This window comes from Dermacentor andersoni, chromosome 6, assembly GCF_023375885.2.
Source record: "Dermacentor andersoni chromosome 6, qqDerAnde1_hic_scaffold, whole genome shotgun sequence".
NCBI classification, from domain to species: Eukaryota; Metazoa; Arthropoda; class Arachnida; order Ixodida; family Ixodidae; genus Dermacentor; species Dermacentor andersoni.
In genome coordinates this window covers 144,722,135-144,748,019 of record NC_092819.1, presented here as the reverse complement: position 1 = coordinate 144,748,019, position 25,885 = coordinate 144,722,135, and the positions used below count along the sequence as shown (strand labels likewise).

The 25,885-nt window shown below is 49.5% G+C and overlaps 1 protein-coding gene across 1 annotated transcript in view; it reads right to left on the bottom strand.

Moving 5' to 3' along the window:
* shn (zinc finger protein schnurri) overlaps positions 1-7,817 on the bottom strand; it is a 146,620-nt gene extending 138,803 nt beyond the window's left edge. Inside the window, exon 1 of the mRNA XM_050172214.2 lies at positions 7,397-7,817. The gene's annotated coding sequence lies outside the window, so the exon portion shown is untranslated. The remainder of the gene's footprint in view (positions 1-7,396) is intronic.
* Between the last annotated feature and the right edge of the window lie 18,068 nt (positions 7,818-25,885).

The following is a 25,885-nucleotide window of genomic DNA, read 5'->3' as shown; positions in this document are numbered from 1 at the left end:
CTCGCAGCACACATCTTGGCACACTGCCCGCTACTCAATCTCGGGCTCTCAGGGCCTGCCCCGGTTTCCCAAGATGCGCTTCCAACAGCGGCAACCAGTGCAATCGGCCGTGGCTACTCAATACAAACACACAATGCGGTTCGAGTGCTGAGGCTGCTCATCAGGCACCTCGCCCGAGTCGGTTCCCGCCATCTTGCCTCAATTTCTTCACGAAGACCGCGCACGTCATTCTGCGCTACAATTTTTGCTCGTAGCACCAGTCTTACAACAAGCTTCACTCTGGCATCTATGCCATCGACTCCTCGTTGTGTGGTTCGACCCAGAGTGCACCGTACCAGGAATCAGACAACAAAAAAAAGTCCGAGCTGTCCGCTCCTGCTCTTAAACGGGTACTGACGCGATATTTTCGTCTATTCGCAAGATGTCGTGATGTCATATTGTGACGTCACGAGACAATATGCGGTCACGTGGGCGCAGGATGTTGGCGACACTCGCTCCGGCTCGCGCAGTCGCCTCGTATGCTATTACTCGCTGCGTGGGCCGATGTAGCAGCATAGGCGGAGAGATTTCATTTATACGGGGGGGGGCTCGACCAGCTTTCTGTACTATATATATATATATATATATATATATATATATATATATATATATATATATATATATATATATATAATCTTGCCCTTGAACAAACTTCGTGTTACCTCGAAAAATTCAGCGCTGAAGTGACGGCGTCATATGAGTACATACAAGACCTCATCGTAGGAGACAGTTCAATTTACACCAGTTCAAGTCCTCTCGGTGGTGTACTCTTCGTTCGTGTAATTGTCGCACACTTGGCTGTCACTAATGCTGCTTCGCCTTGCCGGCGAAACTGCAGCCTCTCTCTCTCTCTCTCCTTTTTTCTGCGTGTGAGTCCGAGTATAAGCACTGATGCGCATGACAGCTGTTTATTCTGATTTCGAGTTAATCCGGCTTGGTCTCATTTCGGTTACTGAGGGATACAGGATACAGGATACAGTTGTCAAGCACCAAGACTTACAAAGCACCAATTGTCATGCACCATGACTTACAAAAAGAGCAGTTGCGTTACTCGAAAAAAACCTAGTGCATAGTGTTTCCAGTACATTAAAGTAGCCACCAGTAATTCTTTCGTTATTGAGATTTAATTCAGTAATTGCAATTAATTATCTAACTCGAGAAGTACTGTACTGTCCTAACTTTCAAAGTGTCAATGAGGCATTTGTAGACACCATAAAATGACATCTAAATGCCGTGTCTCTCAAGGCCGACTGATCACATTGACAACAAAAGCCCTTGGATAGCGCGGCCTTAGCGCCGCTCTGACCTTGCACGAAATGCGAAATGAAGTGGAATAGGCATGGAATGTTTCAAAATCCCGGCATTGCTCGCAGCGCATCGAAAGAGTTCGCGTGAGGTTATATTTCGCACCACAAACTTGCTTCGGGCCAACGCCAAATTAAAGTGACCATTTTACTTTTCATGCAAGTGTATACGTGCAGCAAAAACAGGCTCGTCTCAAAAAATGAAAGCGAAATAAACATACCGGGAAGCGAGCAACGTGTAGATACAAGACGAAGCCGATGCGTTCAAGAAAGTAAATGTACCACTTCTCATTAAGCCGAATTGGCAATCAGGATGTCTGCACACACACATACACACACACACAAAAATAAACATCATATTTCAGTGTGCCCTTATTATCTATGAATTCGTAAGCGCCGTTGAACACGAGCTGCTGCCTAGAGGACGTATTCGAATAGGTCTCCTTCTGCGGTTACGCAGTACAGAGTCCGCTTTGTCACAACTTCAGTGGCTTTCTTGATGACCGACGCTGGGATTCTACGGCAGACATCCGTTATCCTTGCCTTGAACTATTCTGACGTCTGTCTCGATCATGTAAACACGATCTTTCACACGACCCCAAAGAAAGAAATCGAGCGGAGAGAGGTCAGGTGACCTAGCCGGCCAATTTACAGGCCCGTGCCTTTTAATCTATTGCGCATGAAAAGTAGCATCCAGCCAATTTCGTGCTCGGCTGCTGCTGTGTGCGGGCGCTCCATCTTGCTGATACCACAGAACTGGAGGAGGTGACAGCGGGACTTCGCTGAGAAACTCATCTACCACTCCATCAAGGATTTCGTTCACGTAGCGCTGTCCAGTCAATGTGTGAGCGAAGAAGATGGGACCGATTATAGCACCGGCGTAAATTCCGAACTACACATTGAGCGACCACTGGTACTGGTGCCGATTGCGCTTTACACAGTGTGGAGTCCCTTCAATAGTGTGCATTATGAAAATTTAACTAGGCGTTTGTGCGAAAATTGGCTCCATCTGCGCACAACCCTGATAAATGTTGAAAATTATTAGAAATGTTTTTTTTTCTCATGAGTAGTTAGCATTGCTTACTGGAAAGAGAAGCAATACTGGGTCACACACGATTCACGTGCATTTCACACACACCATTGGCAAAAGTCTGCTGAAAGGGTCACTGAAGTTTATAGGCTTTTTTTTTTTTCCATGGTCAAAAAAGCGCCCACAGCAATTTGAAGCGTGGTGTTACGTTTCGCCTACAACGCGCGGTAATGCCGGCGCGGATGCAACGGACGCCGGGGCTTTGTTCAAAACGGCGGACATTTTGGCCCGTTCGACGCCGCCGCAACGCCTACCCGCCAAGCGTGTCCAGGCGTGTTTCAGTGCCACGTGTCTTCGTGTGTGCGTGTGTGTGTGTGTGCCCTCGATTGTCAAAGCGCGGCAGCCGGGGAGCGGAGTTCCCCGAATGAGGAGCCTGGAGGTCTCTCGGCTCAACCGTTCGCGCCGTCGTGTGTGAGGGTTGGCGATGCGTCACTACACTCGGTTCAGCAGGTCTCTCGGCTCGACCGTGCGCGCCGTCGTGGGCTCATGCTCCGCCGTCCCGTGACCTTCATCCCGTGACCTTCCCTTTTGGACCGCGACGCCGAGAGTATAAGAGCAGCTGCCCCCGGACGCCAGGGGAGAGGCTCCGATTTGTACTGTTGAGTTACGTGCTCTCCCGTCTCTCCACTTCGGTCGACCAGACCGGCCGCTCTTTTGCTATGTTAGAATAAACAAGTTGTTCTGTTACCAGTATTCTCATGCTTTACCGGGACCTTCGGATGCTTCCAGTGCCCCAGGCCGCCAGGCCAACGCTACCCTTGGGGCTTGCGACCCATTTGCAATAACGGGCGTCGGCACCGAGGCCCCAACAGTGGTGAACATACAGCAACATATTCATTCTCTAAGCATAGGCTATCTACGCCTTTAAAAATAACTCTTGATTGGCTACCTGCATCTTTTTCAAAAATATAACAAACTTTGTCCTGTGTGTATATTTAAATATATCGTGTGTGCATGCTGTTTACAGTATAAATATAAACCAATGTTGAAGTGAGAAAACACGGATGAGGCAGCCGCCACTAGTAGTTCTAATGCACGTCAAGATTGTCATGATTTGCAGAAATAAAGTGAAAGTATAAATTGAAGTCGTGTACGTCCGCGCCAACAATTATGCAGCAAGCTATTGGCCCCAGTAAAAGTTCAAGCGAAAAGGTAGCCCACAGTCAAAAGAAACCTCAAATTATGTGGGTGACAAAGCTCTGGTAATGGCACTTTAGGTGTGTGTGTGTGGGGGGGGGGGAGGAGGAAGAGGCTTCGGCATCGTCCGGGAGAACTACCCCCCGGCAAACCCCCCCTCCCCCCCGGGAAACTCCGGAGGGGGCTCGGGCCCCGGAGCTCCCCCGCAGTTGGCGCCTATGGCCGAGCGAACACGAGAACACCGCAAATGTCCTGCTCCCACATACTGTGTCGCGACCGCGTGGTGGCGACACAGTATCCTCCTGGAAACGAAACCAAAACTACCGGTAGAAAAGCTATTGTATGCAATTATTAACGACGCTCGAGGCTTGTCACTATTTGTTTTCTAGGGTTTAGAGGTCCAGGACTTTCATTTAACGCAAGAAATGAGTAGTCGAAAATACCGTGTCAGTACGACTTTAAGCGGCTATCTCTGCTCATTTTGCATGAGAGACACCTCGAGCGCGTCCACATTTATACTGATGGGCCGGCCACTCTCAAGGGCTCTGCAGGAGCCATCGTGTTCCCAGGGAGGGTCACCATGTTTGGTTTCAGTACGCGACACCCGACGTTACCTACGGCTGCGGAAATTGCAACTCTTCACGCTGCACTACGTCTGCTCAGGAAAGAAAAAACCCTAAAAGACGGCCTGTATTCACCGATTCGAAGCCTTTGCTGTCAACCTGCGGCACAGAACACACGAACAACTGGTCTCCATGATCTTCCAGAGCAGAGAGCTCATCCGTACCTAGGCCGAGGAAACGGTCGTCACGTTACAATGGCTGCCAAGTCACTGCGGCATTCTGGGTAGTGAGCACGCCGACAACGCTGCCCGGACAGCTCTTGAAGTCGGTCCGCAAGAATCGATACCATCGTCAAGCTCAGATGCAGCTAGAATGCTTCGCGTGCTGGCACGTCACACGACGCTCTCCGCGCGTGACACATCGGAAGTTTTCAAAACATGCACTGCGTGGACTTCGTCCCGCAGGCTAAGGTTCTCACCAGGAGCCCGCCGAGGCCGTGCTGCCCTAATTTGTCGGCTATGGTTAGGAGTAGCCCATACAAGATCGTTTGCATTCCGCAATGGAATGGCTGACAACGCTGCCTGTAACGAATGTTGTCTCGCGGAGACGTTTGAACGGATCTTGTGCGACTGTCCTCGACGCAATGTGCAGAGACAAACGCTCGCGACTGCATGCTTTAGTGTATCAACGAAAGACCACTGAAAGAACAAATCGTTTCAGAATACCGACCCCACAGGCCGTCGCAGCCGAAGCGTATACGAATCCACTGTTGGGAGTTCTCACGGACCAGCAAACCTGCACGAGCGACTCGAGCACCGACGTAGTGCTAACCGTTATCCTGCGATGTGGACAGCAGCGATTGCGTGCATGTGCTGTTTCTCTCTCTTTCTCCCTTTGCACCTTTCTACGTCCTACCCCTCTCTCTCTGTACCTACGATAAGTGAAGTAACGCAGTGCCAGAATTCCCTGCAGTCATTTGAGAAGGAAACTCTTCGTGGAAGGCTGATTACGACGGGCTCCGATGCGCGATGTCTTTTTTTTCTTTCAGTTAAGTTTCTCAGTTAAGCGCTTGCCGCAGGCGTCATCGCAGTCCTTCAACGAGGGGGCTTCACTCCGAGTGGCGTCAGATAGCAAAATGTGGCGACTGCCTTTGCGCTCGCGCGTCTATAATTAGAGCGCGCGACAAGCTCGCAAGACCTAGTCCGAAGGCGAAAGCCCAGCGGAGGAGTCCCGCCGTTGGCTCAAGGGTCGTGTTCTCGTCAAAAAAAAAAAAAAAAAAGGAAACTGCGCGACACGGGACGTCTTAGTTGCGCAGTCTCACCGCCGCCTGTTTATCGAGAGACACTCCGGCTTCCTGCAGGAGCTCCTCTGCGACCGCCGTATTGTTCCCAGTAACGGCTTTGGTTCTGACGTCTGGTCGCGCAGGCATGCACCTTTCTAGCGGCTATGCAAAGGCGCATTGACACTACGACGACAGTCGGCCGATTTCGTTCTGCCGACACTCAACGACATTTTTAAAAGTGAACAGATTTTCTTTACTCTTTCCCACGTTCTCGTAGTTGGCCGAACTCGGCGCGGCAAATAAAAAGCCTTGTTCGTTCGGGTTATTCGCTTACATCGAGAGTGATCGTCGTAGCTTCCGCACTATTATTGTCGCGTAGATCTAGAGCGTGCCTCCCTGGTATTTCTAAGCGCTAAAATAGTGCTAGTAGACGTCTCAGTCACATGCCACAGTACATGTCAATGTATAAAGCACCGACATTATCTAGACGCGTAATGAGTAACGATCGATGTCGAACATACTTATTTCATTGCGCGCAGACTAACGTGCACGTAATCAAGTTTGTTGGAGAACATGTCGGCCAGCGGAATGGCCCTGTGCATTACGCAGAATTTCATGCTACACAAAAAGACTAACAACACCAACAGTTTCTAAAGTATTACTCCCTTTAGCTCTCTTCTTTCAGTTTTTTCAATACACCTATCAGCAATTGCTTGACCGCTGTCAACTTCGGCCAAGCGAACGCGAGCTGTATGTGAGAGGAACTTGCGACACTAGAAACAGGCTCAACACTCGATTCCAAACAAGCTCGGGCCTAAACGGGGCCGTTCAGGCATAGCAGGCTATGGTTAAGGCTAGTCACCTTAACTACGCCTCCACAGCCAACGCCCGGAGAGAAACAAATAGGGTACGCATCGACGCCATCCTGCAAACACTAGCAAACAGCGTGACAGCGGCAATGAGAATCCGGCGGATACGCCTGCGCAGTTTTACGGCTCCATTTAATGAGCCCCGTCAGCCTCTCTCGCACTCGTTCCATCCGATCTCCGACCGGAGGCACACTGACCCTAGGTCGAAAGAAGGCTGCGCCGTCGCACTTCGCCGTCGCCTCGGGCAACGACCAGCGCTGACGTCGCAGAGGCGAAGCGACGCAGCCGCCGCTGGCTGGCTGGCGCGCCGGAGTTTCCCCGAGTCTGCCGCCGCCGGACACGCAAACCGAACGCGCGCTCCCTCGCTCGCCCCGTGCGTAATAGTACGCAGGCGGGACGAACGAGGTGACACGCAGGAACGCGCGCGAGCGATGGGACAAGGGAGGGAAGGAAAAGAAAAAAACACGAACTCCGGCGACGCGACATCGCTCGGCGGCCGCCGCCTCAAACGACGACGTCGTCGCCGGGATGTTTTGTGCGCGATAGGCGAAGCGATAGGGTTGCCTCTCCGCCGTCGACTGGTTAGTAGGTGCTCGAAGGCTGCGGCCAGGCGGAGGGAGAGGACGAAACAAAACCAGAAGCGAAAAGCAACCTTACACTCCCCGGTTCCAGGCGCGTATATGAGAGTGAGGCCGTCGGCAAGCTAGGTTCGCTGCTGCAACCGCTTCGGGGCACACAGCGAGGCCGTGCAAGCTTGGCCAGCTGCCCCCTCGGCAGACGAGAAGACGGCGTCCCCGGGCGCGCTTCTCTCTCTCTTTCCCACACCAACCGCTCTCTCTTTCAAGCAGGCACACACACACACCTTCTCGCCCACCTCTCCAATGGCATGCATGGTAAATAAGGTATTTCCCAACGGCGGGCGCCCCGTGACTCACGCCTCGCCCGGCCCACCAGCACATCGTTCCTTCGCTTTGCGGCCGCATTCGGGGAGAAACCCGCCGTTCTCCCACATCGGCCAGTAACCGCGAGTTGTGAATCGCAAGGCCGAGCGGATTCCGAGCGCGATCAGGAGCGGGTGCCAGGAGGGTGCGTTTAGCTGAACCTCGACTTGCCTGCTGCTGCGAGTCGTGGGAAGAAGGCTTGCTCCTCGACGTGGCACGGCTGTTGGGCCCGCGCCGCGCACGCAGCCCAGGCTCGTCGTCGCGCTACTGTAGTCGTGGAGGACGCGGCGTCGTATCCGGGCTTCGGCGGTGGCCTCGCCGTGGTCGCACTCATCGTCGCCTCACGCACGGCCACCGACACCATTCACGAACTCGCGCCAGGGATAGCCCTCTTCGTTATAGCGCACAAACACCACGCACGCACCACCACAGCCACCGCCGCGTCGTTCGTCGCAGCAGCAGCACAGAATGCCACAGATTTACAAACAACCTTGAGCGCTGACGTCATAGGAAAGCCCGTCAGCGACGGCCTACGAGGGAAGGGAGGCCGCTGGAAATAATACGACGACGCCCGCCCGGCGCCATGTCCATGTTTACAGTCGCGAACGGTTCGCCAGGAACTCGTCTGCGCCGTCCGGCGAGGCCAAGGAGTGGCGAATAGCGCGCGGCTGTGGCGCCATCTGGTCTCGCCTTGCGTAGACGCGCCGACGCCTTCGGCCAATGGGCGCGTGTTTACCTTGAAACGGCCTCGCAGGTGCACCGCCAGGTAGGTCTGACATCAGCAGAGTCGGGTGAGCACGCTACCGCAGTTTCGCCATCCTGCCGGTTGAGAAACACTCCCCCTGCTTTCATGTGCCTGTTAAGGCCAATTTGAACATATAACTCTCGATTCTCGCGACACCTGCACCTCGAAAGTAGAATCATTTCTTCCTTTTCTATTACGTCAAAGTTATCGCCATGCTGCACGATGCTGCCGAAAAGCGGGGCCTAAATAGTCGTTCTAAATAGCGTGTCAACGACGTGCGCGGCTTTGAAGCCGCACTGAACAGTTACACCATGTTGAACGTGGTAGTGAGTGGCCACAGTTCCCTTCCCCAACAGGTGACGTCAGGTGATCCGCGCCGCCGCCTGCCGCTGCTCCTCCCTCGCTTTCGTTGAGCGCTTGTCCTTGTCTGCACCGAGCAGCCAGGGATGCTTGTCGCTGGGAAGCGTTGCATGGCTGGCACGAGCCGAAGGGGAAAAATACAAATTCGTGCAAAAGGAGAGCGGGGTTGACTCGGCGGCGCCGTGGGTGCGCGCAGCCGCCGCGTAGCGGCTCCCGGAAGAATCGGGGCGCAGCGCTGGCTGGCCGGCGTGCAAAGGTCGGGGGACGACGTTCCGGCATTGCTGGCAGCAGCCGGGTGGCGCCGGCGCGCGACACCGAGTTGGTCGTCGATCGAACGCGCCCGCAAACAACCGACGTGTAATAAGCGCGCGGGCGGCCCCGTCATTTGCGCGTTTGGGTTGCGCGTGCCGCCGGGGATTTCTTTTGTTTGTTTGTTTGTTTGTTTGTTTGTTTGTTTGTTTGTTTGCGTGAGCAAGGAAGAGAGGTCGCCCGCGCTTCGCTGAGCAGAGGTAGCTTGCGCTCGGAGCTCGAGTAAAGCTCGAGATTCCATAGCTGACGTAACAGCGGGCGTCATGGAACGCGGACGCGCGTCATAAGTCTCGTGGCGGTCAAAAAAAAAAAGCAGTCGCTTGTGTGTTCCACTTGCAAAATATGCACACCCCTACTCCAAGTGATGCACGCGGCGTTAAGGGGCAGCTGTTTGGCTGCATGGAGAGAGAGAGAGAGAATAAACATTTATTTCGTAAAGCAAGTAGAAAATTTCCTCGATGAGTGGGGCCCTCAGTCCAGGGCTCCATTGCCATGCGCGAGCTCGCTGGATCAGCCGTTGCTGTTCCTGCTCGCTTGTGCTGAGCAGCGCAGACTCCCAAGAGGAAAGGGTAGGGGTGGGTATAGGAGGAACCCCTGAAGGGTTAGGGCATTCCCATATGGAATGATACACCGTGGGTTTGGCCCCACAGTGGGGACAATAGGAAGGGTACAGGGTGGGATGAAAGATATGTAGCATCGGGAGACAAGGAAAGGAATTGGTCTGCAGTTGCCGCCAGACAGCGGCATCTGCCCTATTAAGCGAAGGATGAGAGGGGGATAGTTATGGCGACTTTGTCGGTAGTACTCGAGCGTCTCGGTGGACTGTAGGGGCTGTGGCGGTGTGTCGTCTGGTTTGGACAGCTCTTCCGATGGTGCCCGGCCAGTCAGAGCTCGGGCTACCGCATTAACGCGTTCATTACCATGGAGAGAGGCGTGTCCAGGAGTCCAGACGATACGCAACCTGTGTAACGTGGGAGGGGGGACAGAGGAGAGAATTCGATGTCTGTGTGTGTGCAGTCACGAGTCCTTGCACGAAGGCCCGGCAGGCAGCCTGCGAGTCTGTCACTATGGTGATGGGGGTGTCTTGTGCGGAAAGGGTCGAGGCATGGCTATTGCCCCTTCCTCTGCTGAGCAGCTGTGCGTTGTTAGAACTGTGGCACACACCCTAAGCGCGTCTATATTGTCAGTTACAGCTAAACACATGGCCCGCCTCTCTGGGTAGCGGGCCGCGTCAGTGTACAAAACCGGTGTATTTGTGGTGCGGTCTCCAAAAACGCGTGCGAGGGCCTGAGTTCGGGTGGCTGCATGGAGGAAGGCATTTCTCTGAAGAGCCGCGCCCCGCCAGTGCGAGACGCGCGTGACCGGACATCACGCCTTCGCATTTTCGTTTCCCTCTCCTGATGCTCTCTCTTGCTAACTGAACCGGTAGACGCTCTCTCCCCATATCTTTTTCTTTCGCCTTAGACGAACAGCTGTGCTTACTAAGTTTTCCTTTTGCTCATCGTGCAGCTGCGATTCCGTCTGTCAGTTGGGGAAGCGTGCGTATCTGCATATGCGTCCTGACGTCACAAGTAACTGTGCTGCGGTCGTAACAGGGTCACCCGGAGATCCTGAGCGCGCGCGTCACTTGTCGGCGCTGTGTGCGCGCTGTGTCTCAATATACCCCCGCGAAAGAGCACGCAGCCCAGTTGCGAGATCACGGCCTTGTGGTCGGCTACCGGAACGAGCCTATGCGAGCGCTCGAGAGGAACGGGTGAGCGTCTGGAGGCCGCCTTCCTCATGGAAAGTGGACAGCGAAGACTTCGGGGCACTTTTTACTGCACGAGAGGCGCTCACGGAACGCGGTGTCTGGTCGCGGACGTCATCTGCGGGAAGTTTCTTTCCTTCGTGAGCTAACGTAAATGTAAAATGTAAATGCAGGTTCCGCTTCCCCGTTAAGTCACAAACGCGCTTATACTTCTGCCAGCGCCAACAAGCTCTTTCAGATGGAAGCCACGTGTTGGTTAGAAGGATGTTTACCATACTATGGAAACATACTCACAAAAGGGGATTGCCGAATAAGCGGGCGGGAAATGCGCCATCATAAAAGGAACACCAAACCAAACCATCTCATGCCATCAAGTGGCTTTTTAAAAGGATCGCCGCGCGGCGTATGATGATTATAATTTCCCGCTATGGCAGATAACCACAATGAAGGACCGTCAAAGAAGCGTGCCCGCGTGTTGCCAGCGATGATGATGATTTCCAGAGAATGGTGCTTACACAAGAAGCGGGCGCTGCAATCGTACATGGCCATAATAGGAGACTGCCGAAAAAGTGGGTGGTACACAGTGGCGTAGCTAGGTCGTCTGGCACCCGGGGCCCATATAGGTGTTCTGTCACCCCCCTCCCCGGGTGTAGCTGGCGGGAAGAGGGGTGTCTTCAGACGTAGCGGCCATGTTCTTGGGCCACAATGGCGGCTTTGTTATGGTTGTGGGCGCTCACACGCGCTTCTCCGAATGTTTCGTACCGTGGCAAAGGCGTCGTGTGGGCAGGTTTGCGTTGGTCTACGCGTGTTTTGTTGCGCTGTGTTTTCGGGACCGTGCTCACCCGGATGTTGCTGCGGCCAGGTGGGACAGGAGGAACTAAAACTCGTGAAATGAACGCGCATGCAGCGCCTAACGCAATGTACCGCGCCACGGCAATGGCAACGGACGAAGGATTAATATCCGCGATAAATTTTGCTCTCTTGGGTGGAATCATGTAAGCTTGCCATCGCCGGTCGAAACCGATGCGTTTCATAATCTGTACAATGAACACCTTGCAGGTCACTGACTCCTGCTTTTGACAGCGCACGGTGCATCTGGAGCACGTTGAACGTACGTTGTTCAAGAATGCATAATCCTGGTTTGAAAACATTCGCGTTCAGTTAAAACTTGTTTTTGTGCATAATTAAACACACGTTGCTCAACTGCTGCTTGTTTCTCACAGTACTCGCGAGAGGACGAACTCTTTTTCTCAGCGTTGCCATTTGTTGGCTGTGTTGGTAAACTGACTTCGAAAGCATGTTTGGCGCCAGCTGACAAGGACAGAACCGACGACACCACATTGCGCTACACCACAATAGCGCATTGTGGTGCCGTCTTTTAATCAGAGCGCGTTCGAGGGTCACACACACCGGGACAGGTACATGTACAATACACGTGCTGATAGAGCTTTACGCAGAAGGTGCGCGTTTCGCTGCCCTCGACATTTTCATAAGCTGCAGGCCTGCTTACCCACGTGCAGTGTTTTGTGACCCAGATGGGCACGTTGATGTGTACAGTAGCACTGAAAGCACTGCATTTGTGCTACGGCGCACCGTACAGGGAAGCACACGGGTCAAATAATTTTTTTTTGTGTGTGTGAAACTAAATAAAACGAGTACTGTAAACGAGCACAACTATCCCTCAAGTCACAGTAAGAATACGTGTTTGTGCTCATAAACTCCAGATGGATCGCACATGGGTCGGAGTGTCGTATACGTGTCTCCAGTGCGTTCTTGCAGTGCAGTGAGAATGCGTATACATTTCTTTCGTGTCGCCAGGCGTCTAGCTCGCAAGTCCGTCTGAGAGCCCCAGGACGGCCAAGCAGAGAAAAGCGAGTAGAAGGGACCGATAAAGGTGATCTTTTTAAAAAAAAACGGAAGAACTAGGGCGTGACCGGTACCTGAGTTTGATGAGAACAGTTCATTTGGGTGGGCCAGGCACGTACCCAAGAGGGGGCCCGGGGGGGCCCGGGCCCCCCCCCCCCCGAAATTAGGACGCATACCCCCCCCCCCCCCCTTCCCGCCCACGCCCACCACTTCTCACACGCATTCCTAAAGCGCCGCCAAATCAATGTTGAAACTTGACAGCTAGTCGGCGGTCAACATTTTGCTTCCTTTTTCACTTCTTTTGGATGGCGGTAATTATCGGCATCTTTTGGGGTGTGAAGGCCACTTTCCTCATCGATTCGGTGCCCACGCGATTAACTCGAGATGCATTCAGTTATCACCATATTTTCGACGGTCACGCGCTTCGCTGTTGCTTGGTTAGTGCAACCTTCTTCATTTAGACTGATCCAGGGACCAAGAAAGGGATTCGGTTCGTGGTCAGCTAGTCTGTATGCACGTGGAATGAGTTGCGGCGAGAGAAAACGCCAATTGCGTCTAACTTTTTCTTTTGCTTCATTATTTCCTCAAGTAACGGCTCGCCGCGACGCTGACAGATTATCGGAACTATATACCCGCGATATGGGTTAGATAAGGTGAAAAACAAAATAATGCGAAACAGCGTCCATTATGAAACCCTGCAATAACCGTTAAATACATAAGCAACATGAATGTCATCCGTTAGCTCGTCTGGCTTTTGCCTAATCTTAGAGCACTTTTCGTGCAAGATTGCCTACTGGAAACAAGAGTCGCAAGGCGTTGAGAAATTAAGCGATCTACTAAGAAATCCATTGTCGGAAACCGAGGCAACAGCCAAGCAGGAAGAAAAAGCGAAAGTTAACAAATTTAACCGCTGTTTATGAAAATATTTATGGATCAACATCTTTTTATTTAAAGAGGAAGTAGGAAAACACTCCGCCGGAAGTGGAGAACAATTCCGTGTGTTTTGAATGACGCTTCTACAGTTATCAGTCGAGCCGCCTTATGTAGCCACTTCTCTGCTGTGCTTATGCAAGTGTCTTTCTAAGCTTCAGCGGTGGGCGTAGTACGTCTAGAATCACAGCGTCCTGCGCCTTACGATGTTGTACTGGACTGGCAGCCACGCATCGTTACGTAACTTCCCAAATAACAATACGAGTCGTTTGCGGCACTTAACTTGGTAGAGCATAAACGAGGGATCCAAAACAATTGTGACGGTTCCGCAAATATATATTTATCTACCATTTTTCCAGAGCTAATTGAAAAAAACGCTACTATAGTCGGATACAAATTAAGTCTGCAGTGAATCCCCGCCCACGCCCTCATAACCACCAGCCACTGTTCATCCGGGAGGCTGCACATAATTCGTACTTCAAGCTTTTCTGTTACCCAAATAAGGCGGCAACCACACAAATAAAATTATTAGGGCGTAATTTTATACCTTTTGCCTCGCCTATTATAGTGGAATGGCCAAACCCTAATTCTATATTGAACTGAAATAACATGTTTGCATTGCTGCAACTATTTATTGTCAAGTTTCACTTTAGTTGGCAGTGAAGTTTCTTGAGTAAAACGGGTTCAGCAGTGAAATGAAAGGCACTGCACACTTTTGAAGAGTGGAATATACTCAGGCTCCATACACTTTGTCCATGTCTGTTGCACACATCATTGCTTCCGCCGATGAAAAGACTCTTCAAGAACAGCAGACGCTTCGGAGGTATCAAGTACGACGCCATTTTGAAAAGGTCGCATGACGACGATTTTGTTTGCTTCTGTGATTGGCTGGAGGAGTAACACAACCCCACGCGGTTTTTGTGCCTTGGTCGCCAACTGCTGCTTTTTTAACATTGTATTCTATAAAGTAATCTTTATTTTACACTTTAGCTTCTTTACTTGTCCTTGCCAGTGTTCTTCATGCGCTTCTTTCCTGCGCAAGCCCATTAGACGCAGCTCCTTGTTTGCCAAGTAAAGGAGAGGTGTGTCGCACAGAGCGTACCTGTAAAATACACCTTGGGCGCTATAACGTAAAACTATTCCAAACTTTTCTATTCCAATTCTGAAATCAGCCCCCCGCGATTGGTCAAAAAAATTTTTGGACCACCCCCACTTCACCTGTCTGTCACACGACGTCACGAAAACCGCGATAGCTCCCCATCTAATATGACTTGTGCACACTGATTATACATAATTTGACCGAACAATACACAACAGGTTATTTCTGATTCGACGCCTTTTCGCCATTAGCCCTGGGCTATTGGTCAAAAGTTTTCGGGCTGCACCCACTTCACCTGCCTCTCACGCGACGTCACAAAACCGCAAAAGCTTACCGCGTCAAAGTGACGTGTACGCGTTAAAGCTGTATTAATATGTCGAACAAAAGTAAATTTTCTTCCGAATAGCCGCAGGCTGCCCCGTTCCGAAAGGAATAAAATATCGCTGCCGCCGATCGCTCCGGCACTGGCTATAGTTCACCCGTGCCGGAGAGCATGGGTTTATTTGCGTGTAATAAACTTTTTGCGTGGCCGTGTAACGTTTTCGAGAACTTTCGGCCGGTTTGCGACCTCTTTCTGCCAACTCTTCTTTACTGAGGATCCGTTTTAGCCTCATTCTTAAGCTTCCGTTGCATGCCACCCCGATTGTCGACGAGCCACCACAAGCGAAGTAAGAGAAAGCGGGCCAATCGCAGACGCCGGCACCACCCTCTTCATCCGGTTATCGATATTCAGTGCAGTGGCTCGGCCTCATCGAATCCCTCTCTACTTGAGCGTGCTCCTCGCCTCTTGTGAGCCAATTAGATAAGAGAAGCCGCACAGTGCAGGCAATGTTATTCGTTTTTCAAGCAAACAAAATTGACCTCCTATGAACGAGGGGAGCATTTGATTGGTTTGTTCAGACAACCCTGCGGGTGACCCTCCGATGCTTGCGTCGGCGGTTACGCAAATGTGACGTCAGGAGATTGGAATAAAAACATATTGGAATAGTTTCACGTTATACGGCCCCTTATTTAATTTCTCTTTTGTGGGTTTACACGTTTTTATGTCGAATGGTGGACGTTATTCACATTTGTACTAGTAAGGTACCTACCCCCACCTCATTGGCATAGAACTTACCTTGGGTTGCCCCCCCCCCCCCCCGAAAAAAAATCCTGCGTACGTGCCTGGGGTGGGCTGATAGAGCACGTCTATTTTCATAAAAACCGGTAAAAGCAGCGGATTGGACCTCACGGCCCAATTTGCGAAGTTCATTATGGACTTCCTCCAACATGACTTCAGCAACGGTAATGCGATGAGACATCGCGATTACATCCTTTGGTTTAGGATCGCTGAGGAGCGCGCGCGTCCGAGCAGCCCGGTTGCGCGCAGCTGCCGCGTGGTTTCGCGAGAAATGCAAACAAGAGAGGAGAACCCGTCCGACATGATGGCGGAGCAACGCCATCTCCCGCTTCACTTAGCTTCACGAAGAGTGACGTCAGGGCCCCGCCTCAGTTTTTTTTCTTTCCTCCATGGTTTTCGATAATTTAACCGTCTGCAATCAGTGTTGCCCTTTAAGCTATTTTGTCGCTAGATTTAGCGATTTTTTGTCTGTTTAGCGACAAACTGTTCTATTTAGCGACCGGTAATTTTTTGTGGACGACTTGAATAAACAATTGGTGACATTTTAGTGACTTAGAATGTAGCAAAGTAGCTTCAAAGATGGCCTTCTAGAACGGAGTCAGTCTATTCAAAAGCTACAAGTGGGCGGCCGAAAATCGCTGTGTGATGCATAGGCTCCATGACCATGATGAAACAACGATTTCCTCCACGTGAATTGGCGGCCTTCATACCGTAATTGGGCTTCACAGCACAGTCGTAAGTCACAGTTTTTATATCGTGTTCACAAAATTGTTTTCCTGTTCTTTACAAAACCGATCTAAGATGGTTAAACGCTGCAGGTTCTGAGGCATCATGTACTTGACAGGAGTACATTCGCAAGTGTAGCAGTAAATGATCTCCCAAAAGCAACTGGAATAAATCTTATATTCAACTCGACTGTATAGAAAGCGTAGACCTCCGAGCGGTTGAGCTCGTTCCTGCGAATCTGAATAAATCCCTTCTGTTTCTCAGGGATCTCAGACTAATTAAAAGTTCGCGTCTTTTAGGTAGATCAAAGGTGGAAGCGTAGTATTTGACCTTTAAAAGCTCGCGTAATTGTCATCGCCGTGTTAACAGCATGCGGTAAAGAAATTTTTCAATCTGAAAGTAAACACAGAATCTAAACTGTCATCATCCGTCATGTAATTGTACTACAGGTTTTCCCGCTCAATTTAATCCAAGCGCCAGTCAATTTAATCCGATCGCCAGTCAATTTAATCTAAGCGCCAGTCAATTTAATCCAAGTGCCAGTGATTTTAATCCGAGCGCCACTCAATTTAATCCAAACGCCAGCTGAAATAATCCAAACGCCAGTGAATTTAAGCCAGGCACAACGGAATTCAAGAACCTCTGGATTTCAAAACTTCTGAAAATTTGCGAACATATTGTGAGTTAACACCTTGAACATGAAAGAGCGGGGAAGTAGAGCAGTAGCTATCCTGCCACGGGACTAACGACAACTTTTGGAGGTTTTGAAGCGAAAAGGTTCACTACGCTAGTCAACGCCGTGCATCGCGCGAGCCGGCGTATGTCGGAATTGGCTCCGTAAGCATGTTCGGAGTCGAATTGGCTCCGTGAGCGTGTTCGGAGTCGAATTGGCTCCGTAAGCGTGTTCGGAGTCGACGCAGGTGGCCACTGCCGCGCGCTATGCGTCATCGTTTCACGTTCGCCGCAAGCGCGTGTTTATCACAGAGGCCGACTATATACCGCTTGCCAGAGAATAGGCGTGTGCATTCAACATGGAAGGAGAAGAGAGTGATACTACCGATACAGAGAGCTGTGTTTATGGCTGTACAGAAATCGCAAGACACTGTGCCCAACAATGATGAATAAAGAAGTTTAATAATCCTGCATAACTTATGGCATATATCACTGATAAGCAATTTGCATAACTACACATAGCACACGTGTAGCATAACCACAAGCTAACCAAAGCATATCCATAAGTGAAACCGTAAGCATAACCATAGGCTAAATCATAAAGCACAATCATAAGCTAAACCGTAAGCATATTCATAACTTAAACCATAAGCATATCCATAAGTAATACCGTAAGCATATCCATAGGCTAAATCATAAAGCATAACCATAAGCTAAACGGTAAGTATAACCATAGGCTAAATCTTAAAGCATAACCATAAGCTAAACCATAAGCATCACCGAACCTTTTCGATTCGAGATATCCAGGCTTAACCTTAGCTAAGCCCCAGCCAATTTTCTTATTTTCTACTTCGTTATGAGAACGACACAGAAGATGAACATACTCCAAATTAATTGAGAGGAAACGTCAGCATGAGTACGTCGAGTTAATGGTACGCATGCGATTTGGTCATGGCTATCATACGAAACAAGAAAGGTTGATTCGATGATAATCACTGGGCCCTCGCCGGGAAGCTTCGGTCGCTAGCGAATACTATTCACTATTCTACTGCGATATCCGCAGCCTCCAATCAAATACCTTGGCATCGGTACCGCTAAAACAGTCATGAATACCATTTAATTGCATAACTAATATGGTCGAGTCACTAGTGATCACAAGTGAAATACAATGCGCAGTTCGGTTTCTTGGTGTTTTGCGCAACATAACGTCATATACATCCAATGAAATACGATGAAACGAGTGGCCCACTATGCCTACTATATACTCGTATACTGAAGTCACTGGCGAATATTATTCACCTATTTTACTATCCCTGAGGCAGCTTTCCCTCGTGAGTGCCGTCAGTAGTATCAATGAAGTTGTAGCACGATGAGCACTTTTGCGTTACCACTGCCAACTGATACAGCCGAGTTTTTAGTTATCACTAGTGATACGCTCACAGCGATCTTCTCGAATTTTCATGCAGAATAGCGTCATAGATATGAAATGAAATGTAATTCAGACGGCTATTCACTAACTATAATTTGATAACTGTAGGAAATACCAAGATTGATTCACTCTAGTGATGAAGAATCACTTTGTGTAGTATGATGGTCACAGCCATCATTCATGCACGCCGTCAATGGTATAAATGAAAGTGTCAAGAAATGAGAGTTTTAATCAGTCAACATTGCTAATTGCCATCGCAGAGCCATTAATGATCACTAGCGATAAGCTCTGTTCGGTGTTCTTGCAATTTTATGCTGCATAGCGTCATGCATGTCAAATGGTAAGTAATTCAAACGATGATTCAAGATTAATAACCTGGAGATGATAAGAATTAGCCACTAGTAATCACGAATCACTTTGTTATGACAGTGTTAGCCACCAGTAGTTCATTTTGCCACAGGTATTGAATGTGTTTCCCTAATTACTTTCCTCTGAGATTGCTGATGTGATCGAATTACTGGGGATCATTGGTGACTACGTTCACTTTAATTTTCTCGACTACTCACAAATCACAGCTTCATGGACATAAAATGAAAAGTTACTCAAAAGGTGATTAAGTTATGACAATTATGAAATGAGAAGTCTGAGCCAGTAGTAAATATCAATAATTTTTTACCATTACAACGTCTGCTTGTACGCGCTGCAATTGAGTAAAGTTTCAATAAACCGGCAATATTTTGGAGAATAGAAAGAACATCAGCGAGTCATTAGCAATAAATAGTGATTTCGCACAGTTCTGTTCGCCGGATATACAAAATTCTTCACTGTAACGGCATCTCATGAAAAGTCGTTAGCAACGTAATTAGATTATGCTGTGTAGGATCTCATATGGTTTAGTCCCTGGAGATGACAGATCACATTACATTTCCCGTACGTCGCATATATGTAAACTTCGGCAATACGCTATGAGGTGAACAGGGCGTTCACCGTGCTTTACAATGCGTATGGTAGCTGTGATGCGTACAGAACGTTTTCGCAGGTCTGATACGTTCAGAGAAAGACGGCCCATTTGACGGTTTGCTGTTCTAACAAATTTCTTGAGAAGGCGAATGATGTGAATGAGTAAAAAGGGCGGCAACAAACGACGAAACGCCCAAAAAGACTGGAATGGACACATAATTGCACAAAATGCAATCGGCAAGAACGGCTTTACAGTAATTTTTAAAAAAAGCATCACGCCTCTTGAGAAGCAAGCGTACCTGCGTGCACTACAATTTCAGTTTTGTTTTCCTTCACTTAAAGAGGGCCGTACTAATAACAGGGTAAATGATAAATGCCGAGAACGGTTGCATTTGTTTTGCTTTGACGTGTTTCTGCGTACATTATTCCTTTCAGGGAGAGCTTAATTTGTGTATATGACCTTGCTTATCGTCATCTCTCTCAGCCATTGCTTGTGGACATTAGTCAGGTCCATCGTATGGGATGCTCTCTTCTTGCCAATATTCCTGTATAATTCTGTTCACTGTGTGTGTCCGCTGGATGCGCGCTTGTGAAGCAAAGGCCAGGCGTTCCTGAGCTTCATCGATGGCTGACAAAAGTGGCGAATCTTGAACTGCGGGAAAGCTTACTCTCGCGACCGCCATAAGCCTGCCACTTTCGTGTTTCGACTTTAAGAAGCCCTTCGAATGGACACAATGAATTTTCCCGTTTGAGTATCACAGTTTCGCTCGCGGTCTTTGCCATATGCTACTGGCTAGGCAAAGGGAAGACCATCCCTATATACTATGGGCTCGTAAGAAGCTAGGTGGGTTTTGGAAAAGCTAGACTTCCGAGCATCAAAGTGCTTTGATATCGTAGAGAAAAAGTTCAAAGTAATTTTTCTTCATCAGCCTAATAATTTGTGCAAACGCGTCAAGTGATTATCATCGAATCAACCTTTATTGTTTCGTTTGATAGTCATGACCAAATTGCATGCGTACCATTAACTCGACGTACTTATGCTGACGTTTCCTCTCAAATAATTTGGAGCATGTTCATCTTCTGTGTCGTTCTCGTAACGAAGTAGAAAATAAGAAAATTGGCTGGGGCTTAGCTAAGGTTAAGCCTGGATATCTCGAATCGAAAAGGTTCGGTGATGCTTATGGTTTAGCTTATGGTTATGCTTTAAGATTTAGCCTATGGTTATACTTACCGTTTAGCTTATGGTTATGCTTTATGATTTAGCCTATGGATATGCTTACGGTATTACTTATGGATATGCTTATGGTTTAAGTTATGAATATGCTTACGGTTTAGCTTATGATTGTGCTTTATGATTTAGCCTATGGTTATGCTTACGGTTTCACTTATGGATATGCTTTGGTTAGCTTGTGGTTATGCTACACGTGTGCTATGTGTAGTTATGCAAATTGCTTATCAGTGATATATGCCATAAGTTATGCAGGATTATTAAACTTCTTTATTCATCATTGTTGGGCACAGTGTCTTGCGATTTCTGTACAGCCATAAACACAGCTCTCTGTATCGGTAGTATCACTCTCTTCTCCTTCCATGTTGAATGCACACGCCTATTCTCTGGCAAGCGGTATATAGTCGGCCTCTGTGATAAACACGCGCTTGCGGCGAACGTGAAACGATGACGCATAGCGCGCGGCAGTGGCCACCTGCGTCGACTCCGAACACGCTTACGGAGCCAATTCGACTCCGAACACGCTCACGGAGCCAATTCGACTCCGAACATGCTTACGGAGCCAATTCCGACATACGCCGGCTCGCGCGATGCACGGCGTTGACTAGCGTAGTGAACCTTTTCGCTTCAAAACCTCCAAAAGTTGTCGTTAGTCCCGTGGCAGGATAGCTACTGCTCTACTTCCCCGCTCTTTCATGTTCAAGGTGTTAACTCACAATATGTTCGCAAATTTTCAGAAGTTTTGAAATCCAGAGGTTCTTGAATTCCGTTGTGCCTGGCTTAAATTCACTGGCGTTTGGATTATTTCAGCTGGCGTTTGGATTAAATTGAGTGGCGCTCGGATTAAAATCACTGGCACTTGGATTAAATTGACTGGCGCTTAGATTAAATTGACTGGCGCTCGGATTAAATTGACTGGCGCTTGGATTAAATTGAGTGGGAAAACCTGTAGTACGATATAAACACGGGTTTATTAAAGGGTTTTATAGATCTATTCAGCTAACTGAAACCATTCATGATTTCGCTGTAGCAATTATGAAGGTAATTCAAATGGATGCATGTTTTTATGGATTTCAACAAAGCATTTGACAGTTTCCCGCAAAAGGTTGAGTTAATTTCCTTTCCCTTTATCCTCTGGTATAGCTTCAACACTAGCTGAGGAGGGAAGGTGTTTAAGGTGCGAAGTCGGCGCCCCTCGATGATTCGAGTGCACGGTGGCAGCGCGAAGGAAGAGCCGTTGTCCGATGAAGTGACGCTTTATTCAAACGCCCAAGCCTCTGTCCGAGTCCAAGCCCGTAACTCCGCTCCCCCCACACAACCAAACATGACTTTTTAAGCCCTCAGCTGCACAAAGGAGTCGCAAACCAGCCAGTCTCACATGCGGGTTCACACCATTGCAACCAATAGCACAGCGACCTTCGTGCCGCACACGGTATTGGTGGAAACAGGGGCACTCTTTACAACACGGCAAGGGATAGGATTTCTCAAAAACACGTGTCATCTCTATCTCCCCTGCGTTAGGCTGCGAGTATCAGCCTTTGATGTCCTCCCGTTTTCACCTGCAAGCGCCCGCCACGCAAGCTGCCCCCCCCCCCCCCCCCCCCCCGTGAATGTTTCCATGAAACCACGGCTTATTGACTGCATGTCTGCCGTACAGTGGGCTGCCCTGTCATTACTGAGAAAACTCTGTCTCCCGTGCTCCTGTGGGCCGGTTCGCTTGAAATCCAAACACCATAACTGGGACCCGATGGCGATCGCACACAAAAGCATTCATCGGTCGTAGCCGGCTACGTGGTGGAGCTACGACCGTTTTACAGGCATTCTCAGAAGGCGCACGCGGATGCCAAACATTGACACTCCGCCTCTGGATGGATGGATGTTATGAGCGCCCTCTTTAGAACGGGACGGTGGGTTGCGCCCCCGAGCCCTTGCTATTATACCGTCTAATGTCCTACCTAGGTTAGACAATAAAAAAAACGAAAAAAAAAACGATGAACTCCCACAACCAAATTTTCTGATCCCCTATTGCGAACTGTGCTTTTGTACGTGTCCGTTTTTTGTCGTTTCCCTACTTTCATTCCACCAATCCTCCAATCGCCTCTTACTGATCCCTATTGCGGACATGTTTACTTTTCCACTGCTCTCGCTGAATCCAAGGGCTTCAAGGAGGCCAGCGGTGCCTAAATCGACCGCTGGGTAGACGTCTTCACATTCTAATAAACATAGTTTCCCATAGTTCCCATAGTTTCCCTAGCTTTACCGCAGCGAGCGCATGCTTCTTCTTCCTTTTTATATCTCGCTTTACAGGCGCGTGTTCTAAGGCATCCCGATCTCGCTTCGAAAAGTAATGAGCTTCCTTTTGAGTCATCATATATTGTTTCTCTCCTGATTTCGTTTTTTCCTCTTAAGTATAGTTCCTCATGGCAGGTTTCTTTTCCACGGCCGCCACCTCGTTCATGTACCTATGCTGCCCTCTGACGCACGCCGCTGGAAACGTTTTGGAAGGGTGCCGCGGATTTCGCCGGCTGATTTGTCTGCGTGCGCCTATGTGGAGTGTACGTCGGTTGTGCGTTTCGTGGATCGCGATTGATTATTAATGGTTTCTCCGGGGCAGCATGTCGTTCACCCATCGACTATACAGGGTGAGCAGGCCCGTGTGCGGTGTTGTGGTAACATTGCGGCCGGTAAAGGCACGCCGAGTTCCGGCTCCCGACGCGGCTGCCTTATTGAAGGCACGTTTATAGTTCGACGTTATCGGCGCGCCGGCGAGCGTCGCTCTACGCCGGGCGCGTCGGAGCGCATTGGGCGCGTCCGGTTACGTTGGCTGCGCCAGGGCGTCGAACCATCGGTTCAACTATAGACGCTGTTGTTCTCGGCAACGTGACGTAACGTGTACGCGCGCTCACACCACGTCGGTCTATATTTATCCCTTTAGAGTTCGTTGTCGCTGATGTCTGCGCTTGCACATCGTTTTCTGTGTTCCTTTTAGACATTCACTAAACATGTCGCGTATTCAAGAAGCCTTCGAGCGCAGCCTTCCATATCGGATTTGCCAAAGCGGTGCATTTGTTTACATCTGCAACTTCAGATCGCTGTTAGCTTCGGGTATTGTAGAAACGGCGCATCGCTGATTCTGAAAACGTAGCAAAACATACATATCTGCGCATATAAGCCGTAATGTTCTACCCTGAGACGAGTCAATATGAGCAGCCGAGCCACTTAAACAACTACAATTGTGATCCAGACATATATATTACGGGCGGTTACTACTGATTCTCGCTTTTGTCATACTTACAGTTTGCGCGTACCATAAAGTATTATTGGAGAAAATTGTGTTCGGCATAAGCCCTAGCTCACTTATAGGCCGTGTAGTTCTATCGCGAAAACGCGGATGCCATCGCTGACACCGTTGGTAACTGAGCGAGTTTATGCTGCTGTACCGAACGCACTGTCTCTTCTTTCCCGTTTGCCGCAGAGGTAAAAAGTGCTTCTCTGCAATTAAGAAATGTGTCAGCATAACAAGGCACACAGACCCACTATCTACGCGAATGCGACCGGCAGCATCGGGAACGGTGGCCAAAGTACAAGATGTTGGCACAGCGCTGTGTCGCCGCTTACCGCTTATTGTGCATACGTGCCGTGCGAAGTGAAGAGTAGTTGTCAAATACCACAACTGAACTACAAGGGCAATTTCCTTCGTCCAGGCTGCTTATTTTTTAAGTTCAGGTCCATCGGTAGCGGGTGCACGAACTCGACGGGGTGAGGCATAACCCAACCTACGCTAAACAGGATCAACATTGACTCAACTTTCACGCGCACGGTTTGAGAGGACTGAAGCTTGTGCATTTCAACTTCGAAGGCATGTAGACGCATTCTGAGCGCGAATAATTATATATACAAGTGAATGAGCTGCAGCTATCGCGTCGTCGGTTCGACGGCTGATCGCGTAGGGTTCCCTTAAGCTATCATGGTCGGCACGCTGATTTTGTCGGTGCCGTCGACGAGAAAGCCCGTCGCGCTGTATGTCAACTCGCACCCGTCTGTTGCGTCGCTGTCGGCCTATTATGATCAAATGGTCTCATTGACACAGTGCTGAATGGACATCCAATCGTCGGCGTCAGCGTCTTGTCGGTCTCGTGTCAACCCAGTGTTACCACGCCTTAAACGAGTACGTGAAGTCAGGCATGTGCTGCCACCACCAGCAAGAGTGGGTTGAATCTGCAAGAAGCCTGCGTCAGCAACGTGTTTCTGAAGTGTCGCCCAAGTGTAACGCAGGATATTTATCGATAAATTTGACAGCCTTCAATGCAGGGCGGCAACTACGTGGTTCACTGTGCAGTCCGGACGAAGCCCTGGCCCTCTTATGTTTTAAAGTGGAGTTGCAGTCTTACGCTACGCACGTTTTCGGCACCGCACCGATGTCGAGCTACGAGTAGAGTTACAACGCGGTACACAGCGCAAGTTTGAATTAGTGCGCGTCCCTTCCAACACGTTTTGCGACTAATTCGCTAGGGCAGGGCGCATGCGCCGTCGTGCCGTGAAAGAAAAGGCGGATTGAACCGGCTGGGCAGTGTCGCGTCGCCCAATCCGAGACGGTGGACGGGACATTACCGGTGGCGGTTAGTGTTCCTGTATATGCTCCCACACTAGTGGCGGTAACCTCAAGCACCTCAAGCCGGTAACCTTTTATCTTCACGCCCGTCTCCCCGAACGCTCCCCTTCAGCTCGGACCGTCTACCCTTTTGTTCCGAGCAAGGGTGCATATTTAGTTTCTCTTCTACGGCGCAGCCACTAATCCGACTTCTTTCCACGCGTGGGTGTTTCCCGCGTACCCACTTCGCGGAACCCACCTGCGTCCTTCGTTTCTGATCATTGGCCGATACAGCAGCGTGTGAACTGGTCCTGCGCTTTGCTGTAGTCGCCTAAACTGGGCCACACAGCGACAGCAAGGCCAACTCCCTAACCTCAAACTGACTGGTTGCTTTATAAATTAAATGTACTAACAAACACACGTTTGATAACCTGGTTGTCACCCTACCTAAAGAACTGGCCGCAATATGTTGTTTACAATGGTCACTCTTCAGAACGACTTTCAGTAGGCTCTGGCGTACCACAGGAACCTGTGTTTGGGCCGCCTTTATTTCTCATACTCCCTAAGGACCAAGTAACAGATAGTTCTGTTAAAATTGAATTGTATGCTGATGATTGTGTGGTTGCTCGGAGTTCAAACGCTTATCTGACCCAGAAAAGCTGAATCGAGAGTTCCAGAATATTATTGAGTGGTGTCAACTCTGGCAAATGGAAACCTATCTCTAGAAATATATATATATATATATATATATCAATGCCGAGACCGATCAAGTTGTCCAGCGCTGTTTATTCCAAAAAAGGCAACGACCCAGCTCACGCGCGAAGAAGTAGAAGAACAGGGAAGATGATGATGGGTATGTACAAATGAAAACGACGAAG